The sequence below is a fragment of the Vipera ursinii genome (genome assembly GCF_947247035.1).
Source record: "Vipera ursinii genome assembly, chromosome: 1".
NCBI classification, from domain to species: Eukaryota; Metazoa; Chordata; class Lepidosauria; order Squamata; family Viperidae; genus Vipera; species Vipera ursinii.
Window position 1 is genome coordinate 15346866 of NC_139512.1, and position 8799 is coordinate 15355664.

Genomic DNA, 8799 nt, shown 5'->3' on the forward strand with positions numbered 1-8799 from the left:
GAATTCTGGGAGTTGAAGTTCACAAGTCATAAAAGAGCCAAGGTTGCCTGCCCCTGGGCTAGTCACTCACTCTCAGCCCAACCCACCTCACAGGATTGTTGTTGTAGGGGAAATAAGGGGAGGACGGTGTGTTGGATATGTTCGCTGCCCTGGGTTATTTGCAAAAAAAATAATGACAGGAAGCAAATAAATAAGAAGCTGAAATAGGATAGATAGATAGATAGATAGATAGATAGATAGATAGATAGATAGATAGATAATAGACAGATAGCCTGTTGTCCTGTCCGTTTCGACTCTTAATGTCCACGTAATCATAATCATAATAGTGTAAGGTTTTCCACTTAGCCTCACAATTGCCCCAGCATTACTCAGGAATTTAAGAGAGCCAAAAGAAAGTCCTGAGCCGAGGTTTCAGCAAGCAAACAATTTTTATTGTGATCAAATATTGTGTGTCCACATCTCTCTTCGTGGCTGGTAGAGAGATGAAGGCAACAACCAGGAAAGATGTCTTCTACCTTTTATACCCCTTCAGAACAAAGAGATCTGGTCTCGGTACTAGGAACCAAAAGGTACAGAAAAATAATTCCTAGATGATGACTCATACACAGCAACCCAGGCTCCACCACTGCTGCTTTCCCCCTCCCCTTACCATGCTCTTTTCATGTAAGCAATCCCCTGTACCTAAAGCATGAAACATTTGCTTTTATATAACTAATTTCCCAATATAAAGCACCTACAAAGCTGCTTGCACATAAACAAAGATGATTACAAAGTATCACTACTAATATCAATATTACTAACATCAACCTTAAGCGTCATAAAATCCCTTCAATAGTAAAGTTGGAAGGTACCCTGGAGGTCATCTAGTTCAACCCCCTGCTCAGGCAGGAAACCCTATACCATTTCAGAAAAATGGCTATCCCGTCTCTCCTTAAAAACTTCCAGTGTTGGAGCATTCACAGCTTCTGGAGGCAGGTTGTTCCACTGGTTAATTGTTCCGTCAGGAAGTTTCTCCTTAGTTCCAGGTTGCTTCTCTCCTTGACTAGTTTCCATCCGTTGCTTCTTGTCCTGCCTTCAGGTGCTTTGGAGAATAGCTTGACTCCCTCTTCTTTGGGGCAGCCCCTGAGATACTGGAAGAGTGCTATCCTGTCACCCCTGGTCCTTCTCTTCATTAAACTAGACATACCCAATTCCAGCAACCGTTCCTTATATGTTTTAGCCTCCAGTCCCCTGATCATCTTTCTTGCTCTTCTCTGGTACTCTTTCCACATCTTTTTTACACTGTGGTGACCAAAACTGGATGCAGTATTCCAGGTGTGGCCTTACCAAAGCATTGTAAAGTGGTATTAGTACTTCACTTGATCTTGATTCTATCCCTCCGTTAATGCAGCCCAGCACTGCGTTGGCTTTTTTGGCAGCTGCAGCACACAGCTGGCTCCTATTGAAGTGATTGTCCACTAGGACTCCGAGATCCCTCTCACAGTTACTACTATTGAGCAAGGTACCACCTATACTATACCTGTACACTTGGTTTTTCTTGCCTAAGTATAAAACTTTACTTTTTTCACCACTGAATTTCATTTTGTTAGATAGCGCCCAGTGTTCAAGTCTGTCCAGATCCTCCTGTATCTTACGCCTGTCTTCTGGAGTGTTGGCTATTCCTGCCAGCTTGGTGTCGTCTGCAAATTTGATGAGTTCCCCATTTACCCCTTCGTCCAAATCGTTGATGAAGATATTGAAGAGCACTGGGCCCAGAACAGAGCCCTGGGGCACCTCACTACACACTTCCCTCCATGTAGATGCGGTTCCATTGAGGACCACACGCTGAGTACGGCCGGTCAGCCAGCTACGAATCCATCTGGTGGTGATGCTGTCTAACCCACATTTTTCTATCTTGTCGAGTAGTAGTTTGTGATCTACTTTATCAAATGCCTTACTGAAGTCCAAGTAAATTATATCCACAGCATTCCTCTGATCCACTAATTTTGTCACTTGCTCAAAGAATGCAATAAGATTTGTCTGGCGTGATCTGTTTTTGACAAACCCATGTTGGCTTTTAGTAAATGACTTTGTTTGCCTCTATAAATAACAGTTTCTCCAAAATTATCTTTGCTCAGCCTGGCCTTAAGATCTCTCTATTGGTGCATTTATTACTGTTATAAATGAATCCATCTACCATGTTGTTCTCTTCGTTTCCTTCCATATTCCCCATGTCGCACATGTTTCCGAGGGGTTTCTTCAGCAATTTTAATAACCACACTCATGTTCTCACAATCCCTCTGGGCGACACGCTGCTCTTTTACTGCTTTTTCAGATGTGTCAGCGGCTCTCGGAGTTATTTGGAAGCTGAGCAAGCCCTCAAAAACGTGTCTTGTCAGTAAACTCGACTTCCCTCAGGATATTACTCAGCGTAGGGATGGAGTTATCTGCAAGCTCTCGTAAGGACAGCCAAGGCAGATCATGAGAAATGGCAGAGTCATAAAGAAAACCAGAGTAATGATAATACGCACGTCTACCGGCTATAGAACTGACAACAAAGATATTAACGTGGCAAAGAGCTTCTGCCTTTTTAGGATCGGCCCTGGAGAGGAAAAGAACTGACAGCCAACTTTTGAAGAACATTTTGTGAGGAAAAACCTGGCTGTAAAGATAGGCCCAACATTTTAAAAATGACTTCATTGCATTTCTGATACTGGAGATTCAGCCAAACCGATGCTTTTGTTTAAATATAATGGTCCAATGCAGTGAAAAACATTGTTGTTGTTGTTAGTTGTGAAGTCGTGTCCGACCCATCGCGACCCTATGGACAACGTTCCTCCAGGCCTTCCTCTCCTCTACCATCTTCTGGAGTCCATTGAAGCTCACGCCTCCTGCTTCGGTGACTCCATCCAGCCACCTCCTTCTCTGTCGTCCCCTTCTTCTCTTGCCCTCAACCTTTCCCAGCATTAGGCTCTTCTCCAGTGAGTCCTTCCTTCTCATTAGGTGGCCAAAGGATTTGAGTTTTAGCTTCAGGATCTGGCCTTCTAAAGAGCAGTCAGGGTTGATCTCCTCTAGGACTGACCGGTTTGATCGCCTTGCAGTCCAAGGGACTCGCAGGAGTCTTCTCCAGCACCACAGTTCATTGGCTTCAATTCTTTGGCGCTCAGCCTTTCTTATGGTCCAATTTTCACTGCCATACATTGCAACTGGGAAGACCATAGCCTTGACTATGCGCACTTTTGTTGACAGGGTGATGTCTCTGCTTTTTAGTGTGCTGTCTAGATTTGCCATGGCTTTCCTCCCCAGGAGCAAGCGTCTTTTAATTTCTTGGATACAGTCCCCATCTGCGGGGATCTTGGAGCCCAGGAAAATAACATCTGTCACTACCTCCATTTCTTCCCCATCTATTTGCCAGGAATTGAGAGGGCCAGATGCCATGATCTTGGTTTTCTTAATGTTTAGTTTCAACCCAAGTTTTGCACTCTCCTTCTTCACCTGCAACAAGAGGCTCTTTAGTTCTTCTTCACTTTCTGCCATTAGAGTGGTATCATCTGCATACATTAGATGTATTAAGAGAATAACAGAGTTGGAAGGGACCTTGGAGGTCTTCTAGTCCCATCCTCTGCACAAGCAGGAGATCCTATACCATTCTGGACAAATGGTTGTCCAACCTCTTCTTAAAAGCCACCAGTGATGGAGCACCTACAACTTCTGGAGGGAAGCCATTAATTGTTCTCACTCTCAGGAAATTTCTCCATAGTTCTAGGTTGCTTCTCTCCTTGATTCGTTTCCATCCGTTGCTTCTTGTCCTGCCTTCTGGTGCTTTGGAGAACAGCTTGACTCCCTCTTCTTTGGAGCAGCCCCTCAAATACTGGAAGACTGCTATCATGTCCTCCCTAGTTCTTCTTTTCTCTAGACTAAAGGTAAAGGTAAAGGTTCCCCCGCACATGCGTGCTAGTCGTTTCCGACTCTAGGGGCCGGTGCTCATCTCCGTTTCAAAGCCGAAGAGCCGGCGCTTGTCCGAGGACGTCTCCGTGGTCATGTGGCCGGCATGACTAGACGTCAAAGGCGCACGGAACGCTGTTACCTTCCCACCGGAGTGGTCCCTATTTTTCTACTTGCATTTTTACGTGCTTTCGAACTGCTAGGTGGGCAGAAGCTGGGACGAGTAACAGGCGCTCACTCTGTTACGCGGCACTCGGGATTCGACCCGCCAAACTGCCGACCTTCTGATCGACAAGCTCAGCGTCCTAACCCACTGAGCCACTGCGTCCCTTTCTCTAGACTAGCCAACCCAAATCCTGCAACTTTTCTTCCTATGAATACTTGTGGCTTTTCTTCTGCAACTGCCCACCACAGGTCAAGGTGAACAATCGGGAGTTTTCCCTGTTCAATCAGCTGGAAGGGACCTTGCAGGTCATCTAGTCCAACCCCCTGCTCAGGCAGGAAAGCCTATACCATTTCAGACAAATGGCTGTCCAGTCTCTTCTTAAAAACTTCCAGTGATGGGAGCATTCACAGCTTCTGGAGGCAAGGAGTTCCACTGGTTAATTTTTTCTCACTGTCAGGAAATTTCTCCTTAGTTCTAGCTTGCTTCTCTCCTGGGTCGGTTTCCATCCATTCCATCCCATCCCTGCTGGCAGGTGACCGTGATTGGCAGTTGACCCTTCCCTATAGCCGTGTCATTGACCAGTAGACCTGAGAAGCCGCTAATTGGGACTTGGTGACTAAACTGGTCTCTCATGTGACTCTGTCTCATTGCATTAAACCACAAAGAGATTCTAGTCAGGCCTGAAAGAAGCAGATAAGGTTTTTTTAATTCCATTTATATCCCGCCCTTCTCCGAAGACTCAGGGCGGCTTACAAGCTTAGCAGTAGCCTTCATTCTATGTATAGGCCTGCTTATTAGGGCTTTCACACACACCCAAGCGGCATTATTACAAAGTCAGCTTAATTGCCCCCCAACAATCTGGGTCCTCATTTTACCTACCTCGGAAGGACGGAAGGCTGAGTCAACCTTGAGCCTGGTGGGACTCGAACCTGCACTCATTGCAGGCAGCTGGTGTTACTTAAGGAGGCATTAGCCCAACATCAAGCGGTTAGGATCGGGGCGGCAATCAAAGTGAACAGAATCATCAGATGCACTCGCTGCCTTGAGTCACTAAGTGGAACGTGTGCTGAAGAGTCCTTCGGCGGATTGCAGGTGGTCCTCAACTTACGGCCACAAGTGAGCACAAAATTTCTGAGGTTATTAAGGTTATCAAGACATTTTCTCCAACGGGTTTTACCCCGTTTTACAGCCTTTCCCGCAGCAGTTGCCAAGGGGGATGGCTGGCTGCAGTTGTTAAGTTAGTAACACGGTGGTTACTATAGTCAGGGGTCTTCCAACTTGGCCCTTGGATGACTGGTGGACTTCAACTCCCAGAATTCCTCAGCCAGGCACGCTGGCTGAGGAATTCTGGGAGTTGAAGTCCACCAGTCATGAAAGGGCCAAGTTGGAAGACCCCTCCCAGAATTCCTCAGCCTGGCATGCTGGCTGAGGAATTCTGGGAGTTGAAGTCCACCAGTCATAAAAGGGCCAAGTTGGAAGACCCCTGGTTTACCTAGAAGACTTCACTCCCAGCTGGGCCAAAATGTGTCTTTGTGATTGGCCCCAAAAGGCAATTTGGCCAAACGTTGAAACTGCTATACAGGCAGTCCTCGACTTATGGCCACAATTGAGCCCAAAGTTTATCAATCAGAATAGAGCTGGAAGGGACCTTGTAGGTCTTTAATAAGGAGGAGGAGGAGGAGGAGGAGGAAGAGGAAGAGGAGGAGGAGGAGAAGGAGGAGGAGGAGGAGGAGGAGATGATAATAATAATGATAATAAAGTTGGAAGGGACCTTGGAGGTCATCTAGTCGAACCCCCTGCTCAGGCAGGAAAACCTATCCCACTTCAGACAAATGGCTATCCAGTCTCTTCTTAAAAACCTCCAGTGCTGGAGCATTCACCGCTTCTGGAGGCAGGTTGTTAATTGTTCTCACTGTCAGGAAGTTTCTCCTTAGTTCCAGGTTGCTTCTCTCCTTGATTAGTTTCCATCCGTTGCTTCTTGTCCTGCCTTCGGGCGCTTTGGAGAATAGCTTGACTGCCTCTTCTTTGTGGGATCCCCTCAAATACTGACAAACTGCTATCATATCCCTCCAAATCTTTCTTTTCTCTAGATTAGCCAAACCCAAATCCTGCCACCGTTCTTCATATTGGAATATTGAGATTTTGGAGCACGGCTATCACGTCCCCCCTCGTCCTTCTCGTCATTAAACTAGACGTACACTATTCCAGCAACCGTTCCTTGTATGTTTTAGCCTCCAGTCCCCCGATCATCTTGGTTGCTCTTCTCTGCCCTCTTTCCAGAGTCTCAACATCTTTTTTTACATCGTGGTGACCAAAAACACCTGAAGGCAGGATGAGAAACAATGGTTGGAAACTCATCAAGGAGAGAAGCAACCTGGAATTAAGGAGAAACTTCCTGACAGTGAGGACAATTAATCAGTGGAACTCCTTGCCTCCAGAAATCGTGGGTGCTCCATCACTGGAGGTTTTTAAGAAGAGACTGGACTGAGATGGTCTAGGGTTTCCTGCTTGAGCGGGGGGGGGGGCTGGGCTGGATGACCTCCAAGGTCCCTTCCAGCTCCATTCTATTCCAAAACTGGATGCAGGATTCTAGCCCAACCCCCTGCTCAATCTGGCTTTCCCATTGGTTTTGCTTGTCAGAAGGTTGCAGAAGGGGATCGCGTGATCCCGGGACACCGCGATCCTCGTAAATATGAGTTAATTCCGATGTGTCTGAATTTTGATCCTGTGACCATGAGATGCTGCAACGGTCCTAAAGGTGAAAAATGCTCGTTTCTGTGCTGCCAAAACTTCAAACGGTTGTTAAGCTGAGGGCTACCTGCATTTATAGGCACCATTTCAGACTGTGAAGTGGGCCCTTGAAGTCATGTCCCTTCTACAAAGAGCAACAAAGCATTTGAAGCACATTTAGAAGCATGGAAGCAAAAGAAAAAGAGAGCTCAGTATAAAATCAAAATAGGTGTGGAGAGGATGGCTGTTGTGATTCAGGGTCAGCCTGTGGGTTCGGCAGTTGGGTCGGACGACTCAGAGGAGGAGGAGGAGGGGGATGTTGAAGAGCTTGCTGAGGGGATTGGAGAGCTTGCTGATGAGAGCCCTCAGCCAGGCCCCTCCCACCTGGTCATGACGGAGACCCAGCTGTGTGAGCCTGACAGCGTGGATGAAGATGACCCACAGCTGGCCCTGTTCAAGGACGCCCGACGCAGGAGGCAGTCAATCAGGAGTAAACAGAGGAAGGCAATGGGGCACCTCGGAAGGAGGCACAGAGGGGCCACGCCCTGAACTGTATTTAAGGGGAATATGTGGGAGGGCTGGTTTGCTGAAGGCAACCGCTTGGATTGTTCCTGCTTCTTAGCTCGTGTTTTATGGTTGGTGTCTTGTCTTGCTCTGTTTTATGTGAATAAATTTGGCAGGCGTAATTCCAGCCTCTTGCCGTTTGTAGAGGGGTTGTCCCTGCCTTTTCTGCAGGGCCGGTAGCAGGCTGGTACAGAACAATGGCCTTGAAGGAGAGAAGGGAGAGAGAAAGAGGAAAACGCAGATTAGAGAAGAACAACAAAGATGGCCAGGGGGCCGGAGGCTAAAACATATGAAGAACGGTTGCAGGAACTGGGCACGGCTCGTCTAGTGAAGAGAAGGACCAGGGGGGACAGGATAGCAGTCTTCCAATATCTCAGGGGCTGCCCCAAAGAAGAGGGAGTCAAGCTCTTCTCCAAAGCCCCTGAAGGCCAAACAAGGAATGAGGGATGGAAACTGACCAAGGTGTCAGAATCCATTTATATCACATTCATAAATGTATGTTTAAAATACTGCGCCTCCCCCTGGATTCTGCCATCTTCCGAGGGGGAAGGAGAAGAGGTGTATTCAGCCAGGTGTATTCTTCAAAGACCAAGGAAAACCTTTTGAACTGGAGACAACAAGGGGGAGGGGGAGGGTTAGGGAAGAAGGGATCTGGGCTGTATCTCCGTTTGAAACTGAAAGGAAGAAAGCAATAGCAATAAAAGCATGAGAAGTTTACCCTTTCCCACGGAAGGGCCTGACACATAAGTTTAAGTAATGTGAGCCTGACCAAATGGGGTTGAAGGGAGGGGGTTGAAACGGGAATCCTTTATATAGTATCAAAATGTAACACAATGCCAGATCCTGTCTTGTATTCCCACAATCGACTACATCTTAGTAAAATCTCCTTTTTGGACAAGCCTGGTTCCAAGAGTTCTTTATTTCCTAGGATGTGAATTGGGTCCCGACACAAGGAGAGATTCAACCTAGGAATAAAGAGAAATTTCCTGACATTTGGAACAATTAACCGGTGGACACAACTTGCCTTCAGGAATTGTGGAAGCTTCATCACAGGAGGCTGTTAAGAAGAGATTGGATCAACGTTTCTCTGAAATGGTGTTGGGTCTTTTGCTTAAGCAGTGGGTTGGGCTAGAAGACCTCCAAAGTCAGTTCTGGGAGTTGAAGTCCACACATCTGAAAGCTGCCGAGTCTGAAAAATACTATGCTAAGATCAGTCTTTCTCGACTTTGGCAACTTTCCAATGTCTGGACGTGGCTGGCTGGACATTTAATTAAGGAGAGAAGCAACCTGGAACTAAGGAGAAACTTCTTGGCAGTGAGAACAATTAACCAGTGGAACTACCTGCCTCCAGAAGTTGTGGGCGCTCCAATTTGGGAGGCCTTTAAGAAAGCTCTGGACAAGCCCATCTTCCTTTC